The sequence below is a fragment of the Pinus tabuliformis genome, chromosome X (genome assembly GCF_031772625.1).
Source record: "Pinus tabuliformis cultivar Carrire ecotype Pingquan chromosome X, CPIR1, whole genome shotgun sequence".
NCBI classification, from domain to species: Eukaryota; Viridiplantae; Streptophyta; class Pinopsida; order Pinales; family Pinaceae; genus Pinus; species Pinus tabuliformis.
Window position 1 is genome coordinate 1,095,582,862 of NC_142308.1, and position 12,133 is coordinate 1,095,594,994.

Genomic DNA, 12,133 nt, shown 5'->3' on the forward strand with positions numbered 1-12,133 from the left:
ACCTTCTAGTAGCTTGTTTCTTCCACAGACCTATCATCTTATCACCCATCACTCCATTACAATTATATAGTTCATCACTTGTTTAAATGCCAAAGTGAAGTATTGGGTGCTAAAACTTGAATCTTATGATTTACATCACATAATATTTAAGGTACAATTGTCACTAAGCAATGAAGCTTTGAGAGCTTAGATGGGTCATTAAAATTGTAATTCTTCTTTTGAAATATATAATATTTGTTTTCCTTTACAAATGATAAGCGATGTAAAATTTTGACTTTTTTTTCAAGGTGTTTTTGAATTACCTTTTTAGAACAAGTTTAAACCCTTTGAAAGAGCTAGGAAGGATTCAATTTTGATCAATAATCTCTATTAGTCTCATCAGACTTCAGATTAGTTTTAAAATCACTTTATGTTTTGGATAAATGATTGCATCTTTACATATGATACCCTTGCCAATGAATTTGGAAAACACCTTACACAACAAATTAGTATGAAATTATGCCTTTCAAAAAATACATTGATCCATTTGCATAACGAACAATTTGATGAATGTATGGTTACTTGAAACAAGTGCATTCTTTAGCCTTGGTGGGTTTGAAAGGGATTCTTTAGTGAAAGGAACTTAACACAGTGAATGCAATGAGGGGGCTGTTAATTCCTTTGGTACTCAACATGGAGTTGATAACATTTATATACACTATTACTTAGTGTATAACAACAACGCCATTCCTAAAACCATATATGAAGTCACTTTTCTTTACCCTTTTCATTTCATAAAGACAAGCAAGGTCTACTTACAGAATTGTTAGAAAAATTGAATGCAAACGAAAAAATAAATGTCCAACATTTAAAGCTGAAAGCAGGAAAACTAAACACATAACCTTTTATGCATAAAACTTACTTTTACTATGGACGTTTTATGTGGTGAAAAGTTGGTATTTTGGGCTAAGATAAATTTATTCTTATAAACAAACGATACAAAACTAGCCAAAGAAAAGGTAAAACAAATACAATGCAATACCACATGATTACTTTACTATCAGACAGATAAGACATATCTACAGAGCATGTAATACAAAGATCGTTGATTCACAATGTCAATAGAACTGTTATAAGGGACATTTTTATCGATCCCATCAAATTCCAGCATCAACTACCAGATCAAAATGGAAAATGTGTTATGTATACATTCTGTTGTTATTTATGGCACAAGGAAACTTCCGTTCCAGCCCTTACCCATGCTTAGGTGTTGTCTGCATAGAATTTTCATATTATGCATAAAATTATTGCCAGCAAAAACTACCGTTGACCATCATCTCTGAAAATAATATATTAAGATATCCATATAAGGTGTTGTCAGAAGAGTTGTACAATATTAATCAATTGTTTCAGTAAGAGATGTAAACTCTTAGAGAGACAAAGCAATGAGTGGTTGTGAAAAACGAGGTTTCGAGTTAAAAAATAGCCCCATACAGTGAATCGTGTTACCCTGAGCAGCTCTCCTTTCATAATATTTACAAAGTAACCACAGCATGGAAGAAAAATAAATGTTAACCTTGGTCTTAGATCTGAAGGACCTGACAGCTAACTAGCTCAATAAAGCCAAAATGTCGACTAGCAATGCTCTTCCTATCAACCTCAGAATCAGAAATACTAGTAGAAGGATCGAAGGTCGATGACGATGAAGATGATGTAACTGCACCTTCGCTTGTGTCAGCCTGCAAAACAGCGACATTGTCGCTAATGTCTTTCGTAATAACATGAAGCTTTCCCAAGAATCCAGCTAGTAGGTAAGGTGACTCTGAATCTGTGTAATCTACAACAGGTACTTTCCTCAAAATGACTTTCCATGTATCTTCCTGGGGATCATACATTTTAATCTTACCGCTGTCTAATGAACTAGAAGGATCCAACGCATACAAGTTACCATCCACCACAACACTTAATTTTGTCCCTGCCTGCCTTGCAGGCCAACCATCTCCCATACCGTTTGGCATCTCCAGCTAAGAATCAGTAGCAGGATCATAGGCTTCACCGCCAACATCTACAAAGAAAGGCCACGAATATAAGCTCTGTGGTACACATAGTTTTCCTCTAAATGATATCATTCCAGTAGCAATTGGTTTTAGCATATCTGCCAAAAAAGCTGTGGGTAGAGCTTGAGCTCGTGCAAATGGCATGTTTGGAATTTGGGTCCAGGTATTTGTAACAGGATCATAAACCTCTGCCTACAGAAGTGGAGTCAATCCACCTTTGCCCCTATTCACTCCACCTACCACATAAAGCTTCTTGTTCAGGAAAGTTGTTTTACCATAAGCCCTTGCAGTGGTCATAGGTGCGACTTCTGTCCATGCATTTATTCTTGGATCATAACGCCAGACGGATTTGAGAGCAGATGCTTTAGCAAACCCTCCCGGAACATAGAGGCATCCATTAATGGCCCCTACGGCACAACCACAAAAAGTTGTTCTATCTAGAGAATCTTTCCGTCCAAACTAGCCCTCACAAAACCTGTTAGCCTGTAACCCGATGCTCCCATTGCATTACATAAACTCCATCCCGTAGCTTGATTGAATTCCTCCTCATATATAAAAGCCGGAATAGGTGGCAAGATGTGCCATTTAGCTAATAACGGATCCAAAGCATTCCAGATGAGCTTTTCCTCTTCGTCTTTCATCAAAATGTACAGTCATTCTTCAGAGAAACAGATCTCTTTTCTCCATAACGCTCCACCTTCATCTCAATCTCTGACATGTTTCTGCAGTTGCCGAAGATGAGAGAGAAACAATGGTTCCTTGAGTATGGCAAGCACTAGGTAGTTTGAAAAGTTAGTGATGGAAACCGGATATTTGATCCAACGGTAGCAATTATTCGAATCGTCTAACATCAAAACAGAGGGAGGATAACGATGACAGCAAAGACCACAGGAAAGTTCATCTCAGAGGGAACGCCTTACGGCGTAATGAGCATATATCACGACTTTTTTCATCATTATTATTATTATGATAAAAATAAAGATTAACAAATAGCTCAATTATAATGGCAAAAACTCAAAATTGGATTGAATTTTATTTTTTCAAGAAAAATCTTGATAAATATAATTAATTATTTATCTCAAATTTGTATGTAGAGGTTACACAGAGTTGAAATCTACGCTTTTGCCATATGTAACAACTCCAATTTAAAATATACAAGTAATTACATCAATTTATATGATTAATAATCAACACACAACTATTTAACTAATTAACATAGAATTTTGAAAAATATGAGTAGAGACAATTTACCTGTATTGACGATATTTTTTACTTGTGCTTTTGGAGTTGAATGCTCCTTGAATTCTGCTCACTGCAACAAATATTTTGGGGATGAATCTCCACCCAACCGTAGGCTCAACTTCACATAATATTTCCGAGCCTTCAATCAACGTACTATTGCCATGGAATCCTTTGTCTCACAAAACTTTTCTCTTAAGAGAATGAAGCAAGCAATGCTAAATAGCATCCTCCTCATTGTCCATTAAATAGACCCAAAACTGGAATGGGGTTTGCATACATACATTCCATGTGTGAACATGCCATTTTTATTTCTTTATTTTAAGTTTTACTTAATTTAACTCTTTCTTATGTTATTCATTTTTACTTTTTGCTAGCTTTATTTATTTTTACTATATATATATATATATATATATATATATATATATATATATATAGATATAACACTCCATATTATTATTTACTATTTTATTTATTTATTATTATTATATTATCTTCGTTATTTATTATTTATTTACTATTATTATCTTTTCATTATATTTTACTGTTTATTTACCATTATTATCTTTTCTTTATTTTTTATTATTTATTTACTTATATTTTAATATTATATTATATTATTTATTATTTATTTTTATTTTTATTAGGGGATATTACAAGTACTACAAGTTAATTTATGCAACTAGGGTCAAATTCCACCTTGGATATCTCATATGAGGGAGATAATGATTTGCATCAGCAATCTTAAGTGTTGTGGGGAGACAAATAATCTACTTTATAGCCTTTGTTGCTAAGTGTTGAGAGAGAGAAGAAGGATTTAGGATTGTGTGTGGCTTTCATACAATGAAAGTGTCAACCTACATGTATTTTTCATTGTACCTCACAAGGTTACGATTACCCCTAGTTGATAATTTATGTTTGCCAAATTATAAGTCTATAATTTGACTCAACATTTTGACATTGTTTTCAGGGAGGTGCTAAGGGATGATACTAAAAGTGCTCTAGTATGACTTCTTTTTGTCTAATTTTTTTAAGACAGGGAGATTCGAAGTGGTAAGACATGGGGTAAGGCTTACGCACATACAGAGATCAGAATTCGCCAAAGCCACGTCCTGATTGTTTGGTAAGTAGAAGTTCTGAATTTTTTTGTATAATGTATGAATAGGGGCCAATATCCTAAAACTAGATTTTCAAGTATTTCTAGTGGTGGTGTGAACACCACTTCGTCCTCTAATAAACTGGCAGGAAGAAAGAAGTCTGTAAATAACAAGGCAAAGGAAACAAGGGAATCTGAACAGAGGACTGACAATTCTGAATAGGGATCGAAAGCTAATCCTAAGTCGATCAATACCCACACATCAGAGAAGGATCTTTTTGTTAGAGAATTTTTTGTTGCTTCTCGTCAAGAATCTCCTCTTACTAGGGGGACATCATCTTTGCTCAGTGGTCAGCCTGAAGAGGAATTCCTCTTCAATCCTATTCAAGAACCAAAGTTCCAAACAACTGACTCTGAAAGATTTGTAGCTTACTGGTGTCCCACTCCCTTCTAGTTCGATATGGCTCACCTAGAGGGTATTGGTACTACAGATGGGGACTATCATGAGAAGGAAGAGGAACCAGTTACATTCAAATTTCTTATCAAATATTATGTTGGAGCCAATCAGATGAAAAACATTCCTCCCTCTGTTTTTCCTAATTTTTGTGGTACCTCTAGTGAAGATCCTTATGCCTTCTTATTCGAGTTTAATGTATTGTGCAGGAGTTATGATTATTCTTCAAATGCTAAAAATTTGAAGTTGTTTCCTGCCACATTAAAAGATGCAACCCTCATGTGGTTTATGGGATTGAGTGCAAACTCCATTTCAACATGGGATGACATGAAGAAGGTATTCTTGAGAAAGTATCAGGATTACTATAAAACCATGGACATCAGAGAAGAAATATTTGGCATGACCCAAAAGGAGGAGGAAAGCCTAGAGGACTTCCTAAAAAGATTCCAGTACAATTTGCAAAGATCCAAGATGAACCAGCTGAACAAAGAAACCTTGAGAACAATTTTTCTAAGGGCCATAAGACCAGAATCTCTCGAGGTTTTGAACTTGATGGGAGTAGGTGATGTATCAAAATTGATTTATGATGATGTGTGCGAGTTGTGTCGACAATATTCGAGGGGAAATTCTAAGGTTGGGAGAGGATCAACGGATACTTCTTCCAGATTAACTAAATCAGTTGAATGGGCTAGGGTAACCAAAGCTGAAATGGGTAATTTATTTGAAAATTTGAAAATTGACATTCTTGGCACTTTGTCTTCACGGTTGTATTTTTTTCAGGCTAAGAAGAAATAGGAGGAAGTGGAAAAGGCCCTAGATATGTTCTACTCCAAATGTAGGGAGAAACATCCCTTGAGGGAGTGTCCTGCATCCAATATAGAGATATGTCAAATCTGTGAAGTTGATCATTCTACTAATAAATTACCTTCTCTTCCAGAGATTAAAGAAACAGACTTAGCAGATCAAGAAGTTGTGAATGCACTTTATGCAACGACACATCAAAATCCATGGCAACCACATCCTATAGGTATGACACAACAACATTTTCAATTTCCTTATGCCCAGAATCAGATATGGAATTTTCCAATGCCATGGTAGCCCTGGCCTCTGCAACAACCTTGGCAGGGGAAATTTCCTTACCCTATTGCACCAACTTATCCCCCTCAAAATTTCTATTGACCACAACCCATGCGAGAAAAAGTTTTTCAACCACAACCACAACTTCAGTTGCCTGCCCCACCAACTCAACCATGTCCCACACAACTTCCTACCAAAGCAGTATCACCAACTTATCCCCCTAAAAATTTATATTCACCACAACCCATGCCACAACAAGTGGTTTAGCCACAACCACAACTTCAGTTGCCTGCCCCACCAACTCAACCACGTCCCACACAACTTCCTGCCCAGCCAGTATCCAATCCCAACAACAAATTTCTTCAACCTACTCACAATGTTGGAGAAACCACTTATCCCACTTATCCTACCTATTGCATCACACCTCAACCTCTGTAGGAAATTTATGTACCTTTGTTGTAGGAATTTCCTGCATCTCTACAGGAAATTAAACTTAGGTCAGGAAAAGTGGTGACCCAACGAGGAAAAATTGAAGAGGTTATAGAGGAAGAAACCCCTGATACACCTAAAACAAAAAATATACAAGAAACAGTAGAAAAAAACATTCTAAGTTCACAAAAACCTTCCTCATCTCAAATTGTCCAGCCTCCTTTTCCAAAGAGGTTGGAGGTGAAAGAAATAATGAAACAACTCAAGTTTGATCTAGTATCTGAATTAAGAAATGTATGCATCAAGATTCCCTTACTGCAAGCAATTAGGGACATCCCAATTTATGCTAAAACAATTAGGGAACTATGCACCAAAAATCCAGGGAGACAAAAGAAAGAACCCTCTACAATTCAAGTAGGTGGAAAACTTGCAAGCCTTATGTCTACCGAATTTTCCACTAAAAAGTATGAAAAACCTGGAATCCCTATGTTTACCACCTTCATCAATGGATATCCAATAAGAAATACTTTAATTGATGTAGGTGCAGCCATTAATGTAATGACAATGGAAACACCGTCCCATATAGGATCCTTTAACTTGCTTCCTACCCCTACTGTGTTAGAATTAGCATACAGATCTAAGGTCAAGCCAGAAGGTGTATTGGAAGACATTGTCATTTCATTAGATTCCTGGAAATATCCTATAGATTTTTATGTTCTTCAACCTAAAACCAGTTTGGGAAGGTACCCTTTGATCTTTGGGAGACCTTGGTTGGCCACAGTAGATGCCTTCATAGGGTGTAGGTCAAGAAACATGACCATCACCCAAGGGGTTGAAAATAAACACATCAATCTATATCCATCTACTAAACCCCTCTTAAAATCATAAGATACTCATTGGATTGATGAAGAACATAATTCAAAAATTATCCATCTAGTTTTGACAATATCCCAAGCTATGAGCCTTAAAGAGAATAATGAGGAAAATTTAACTAATTGCTATATTTCAAATCCTATTTTTTCTCATCATTCAGAGGGACAGTCAATTCATGAGGCAGATGTCATTGCTAATTTGCTAGAGAAAATCTTCCAAGAGAATAATACAACAACTGAATTAAATTCAACCCTTCTATCTATATTTCCTACATGTTCAATGACTGAATGTGGAAGCAAGGTAATCGAAATCTTTCTTGGGAAAACTTTAAATATCAACTCTGCCTTAACTCATGAACATGAAAATCAATTAATTCAGACATTGAAAGACTTTTTAGATACATTTTCTTGGAAATATACGAATATGAGGGGCATTCACCCAGACACTTGCATTCATCATATTTATATAGAAGGAAATTCCAAGCCTATAAGGCAACCACAAAGGAGGATGAATCCTGCTTTAAGAGAAATTGTAAAAGATGAACTTCAGAAGCTATTAAACGTAGGATTCATTTATCCTATTTCAGACAGCCAGTGGGTATCTCCATTGGTTATTGTCCCTAAGAATAATGGGAAATGGCAAGTGTGTATAGATTATAGGGAACTAAATAAAGCTACATTAAAAGACCATTTTCCCTTGCATTTTAGAGATCAAGTGCTGGACACCTTAGCAGGAAAGAGGTACTTTTCTTTCTTAGATGGGTTTAGGGGGTACAATCAGATCAGGATAGCTCTAGAGGACCAAGATAAAACAACATTCGCATGTCCATAGGGTACTTATGCATATAAGGTATTACCATTTGGTCTATGCAACACACCAACCACATTTCAAAGGGCAATACTTGGTATTTTCTTTGATATTTTACATGATTGCATGGATGATTTTACAGTAATGGGTGAAACTTTTGAAGAAGATTTATTTAATCTTAGAAAAGTTTTGCAAATATGTAGAGAAACTACTCTTTCATTAAGTAATGAAAAATATTTTATGATCATTACTGGAGGGATTGTTTTGGTCATCATGTTTCTACTACAGGAATTAAATTTGACCCGACAAAGATTGAAATGATTGTGAAGATGCCTCCACCAACCAGCCAAAAGGGAGTCAGAAGTTTCCTTGGGGATACAGGCTAGTACATAAGGTTTATTGAAAATTTTACAAAGGTAGCCTCGCCACTGCTTAAATTATTGACAAAAGATTTTGAATTTCATTGGAATGATGAATGTCAAACTGCATTTAACACACTCAAGGAGAAGATTTCTTCGGCACCAATCTTGAGAGGACCACATTGGAAAATTCCATTTCATATTTCCATTAATGACTATGATTCAGCTATAGGGGCAGTATTGGGCCAAAAGGAAAACCTCGTAACCTATGCTATTTATTTTGTTAGTAAAAATTTAACTCATGCTTAACTGAATTATATGGTAACTGAGAAAGAATTCCTTACTATGGTTTATGCTATTAATAAGTTTAGACATTACATCACCAGCTATGAAGTTTTTGTACATACTGACCATTATGTTATTCGGTATCTCATGAATAAACCAGTTACTAACGGAAGAATTACTAGATGGCTTTTGCCACTGTAGGAATTTGACATCACAATATTGGATAGGCCAAGAAAAGAAAATCAGGTAGCTGATTTCCTTTCTAGGCTTAACCATGAAGGTGGGGATGTTCCTGTTAATGATAGCTTCCCAGATGAGAACTTGTTTTCCATTTGTGTCAAATCACCTTCGTTTGCAGATATAGCTAATTACCTTGCTAGAGAGAAGTTACCACCTTACTTTTCATCTAATCAGAAATTAAATTTATTAGAAAAAGTGTTTCTTACTCTTGTATAAAAGGAAACCTCTTTTTCACTGGACCTAATCTGATTACCCGCAGGTGTCTCAGAGAAGACGAGATAGACGACATCTTGAGAACTTGCCACGATGAACCCTATGGAGGGCACTTTGCAAACAAGTGAACAGCCTATAAAATCCTCTGCCCAGGTTACTATTGGAATAGTATTTTTAAAGATGCAAAGGACTACTTTTGAAAGTGTGATAGTTGCTAAAGAATAGGGCAGCCTGTTCAAGTAGATGAAATTCCTTTGCAACCACAAGTTCTCATAGAACCATTTGAGAGGTGGGCTCTTGATTTTTTAGGACCCATTAATCCCATTTCCAAAGCTAAGAAGTATATTTTAGTGTGTAATGATTATGTTACAAAGTGGGTGGAAGCCAAAGCAGTTCCTAGATCAATAGAGAGATTAGTGGTAGATTTTCTCTTTTCTGATATTTTTGTAAGATTTGGGGTAGCAAGGGAAATTGTTATTGATTAGGGTACCCATTTTGTATCTAAGCCTATGTAGGGAATTGTGCAAAAATATCATATGACTCATTGGAAGTCCACTCCCTACCATCCACGAGCCAATGGTTAGGTGGAATAAAAAAATAAGGTACTGGAGACAATCCTGACTAAGACAATGCAACTACATAAAAAGGATTGGGCAGATCAACTTCCAGAGGCCTTACGGGCCTACATAATCACCTAGAGAAACACTACCATTTTTTCTCCATATGAATTGGTATATGGAAAACAAGTTTTATTGCGAATTGAATTTCAAATCAGAACTTTTAAGATGGCAGCAGATTTGGACATAGATTTCACTGAGGCATAACAATAGAGGATCTTGCAACTCAACGAACTAGATGAGATTAGGAAAGATGTTTTTCAGCATACTGACCTTATCCAGCAAACAAAGGGCTAAATGGCACGACATATACATTAAGAAGAAGTAGTTTAAGGAAGGAGACTAGGCATTGTTGTTCGATTCAAAATTCAAGAATTTCAAAGGAAAGTTTAACACACATTGGCTTGGTCCTTATGAGATCGATAAAGTATTTGATAATGGATTTGTTTGAGTCAAAAAAATATATGATGGAAATGTGACCTTCTTGGTTAATGGGCATAGACTCAAGTTATATGAGAAGCCCCAATCAAAGGAGAAATTTTTGGAGGAGATTGTGAAGAAGAAAGTGTTGGAAATGGCAGGAAAGAGGGGTATCTCTTTCACTACCTCTTCTTGACTTTTTGCCATAATAAATTGAGCTTACTTTATTCCTTATCATGCTCATTAAACCATGAGAGAAGTTTCTATTGTATATAGGTTTATTCCTTTTCCGGGCCCAGTAGACTATTTACGGAAAAGGAACCCCATTGGAGTTTTCTTTTTTAGTATTTCAGACTCTCTAAAATTGAAATCTGGTGAGCATGAACTGCCTTGGTCTCATTAAAATCACAAGGCAGTAGATCCCTCAGGATCCCCAAGTAAATTTTGTTTCATACCTTAATAAATCTTTGATTTTCTTACATTGGACTGATGTGGGATTCTCTGAGGCCCACCTTCCAATAATATTGTCCCATCGACATCAGCACATTATCTGGGTTCAAGGTCAGAGATATATGATGCCTTGAATCCTGCATACATCAGTGGTAAGCTATCTCGACTACAGCAGTGGAGATTCATCAAGGCTCCTTGAACAATGGATCCTGCTGGGGGTTCAACAATAACTCATCCATTCACACCTACTAGGATGCATCGGTTGTACCTTGTTCCTCACTTTCATTATTGGTGATGGACCTCGTGTTGGTTAATAGTTGATATTAATGATTGGTAATCCAATGAGATCGTTGCACATTCGACATCAACACCTTTATTCATGTAGAAGTGAACTGTACAAGGATAGGTAAAGATGGAGTTCAATATTTTTCCTGCCGACAAATCAAAGACCAGTTAGCAATAAATGAGGTAGCAACTTATCACAAAAAATTTGCATTATCATTTTGTTAAAAATACAATGGGATTCCTTCACATACATTTTTATTTCCTATAGAAGTTACGAATTCCTGCAGAAGAATTTTACTACACAATCCCATGGTCTGTGGACCATTAGTAGGTCTATCAAGCCGCATTACATTACAAAAACAAGGGCAGACAACCATGTGAATCTATTATGACTTCGCGCTCTATGCCCACAAGTCACAGAGCCTTTACAAAGGACTTGGTCAAAACTTGGGCTTTAAGCCCAAAAAAATGCCTTGGGGGGATTCCATGCCCAACAGGCCCCCAATACAAACATCATGACTCGCCCTCGAGTCACTCTGTCGGTGCAGAGATCTTCGTGTGAAGTCCCTCCAACTCTGCTCGAACTGCTACAAGGTCTACATCGCATTGGGCGACTGCCTGCTGAATTTCCTGTACGCGTTGTTCTTATACTGTGGTGTCAGAATTGCTTCCCTGCATCTATTCCTACATCTCCTTCCTCCGTTTATAGTCCCGCGTGTTATCGGGAAATCTAGTGTCCACTTGAAGCTACTAGTCCACTAAGACTAGTAGCTATCTTAGAAACAAACAAACTAAAACTACTTTCGCTTTCCTTTTTGAGAAGTAGATAAGAGGGGAACAAAGGACACCAACCTTAGTCTTGCGCTTGATTCCTTGCTTGGTTCCTCTCCCTTCTGATAGATCCTTGCCGCTTTTCCTTTGTCTACCCAGCTTCAAAGAGCACCTGTGGGATCAAAGCAGCACAATACTATCAAAGAACAGAGATCTACAATCATAAACAATATAGGACCAGATATATATTGACCACACAAATGCATATATCATCAAACATACAAGAATGTGGAGGAAAACTTGAATAGCTTTATTAATATCAAGAATAGCAAAGAGGATTACAACTAATTGTTGCGACCCAGCGTCATCCTCTCAGCATGAAAGCCCTTCTTCACCTCATGAAAAGCTTAGATCACCCAACACTATGATGTTCCACCAAGAAACCAATAGCACTTCCTTACAAAATACCAAATTCCAACCTC

The 12,133-nt window shown here is 36.5% G+C and overlaps 1 pseudogene; it reads right to left on the reverse strand.

Annotated features, from left to right (window-relative positions):
• Positions 1-1,537: 1,537 nt before the first annotated feature.
• Positions 1,538-12,133, reverse strand: part of LOC149143646 (F-box/kelch-repeat protein At1g22040 pseudogene) — a 128,217-nt pseudogene continuing 117,621 nt past the window's right edge.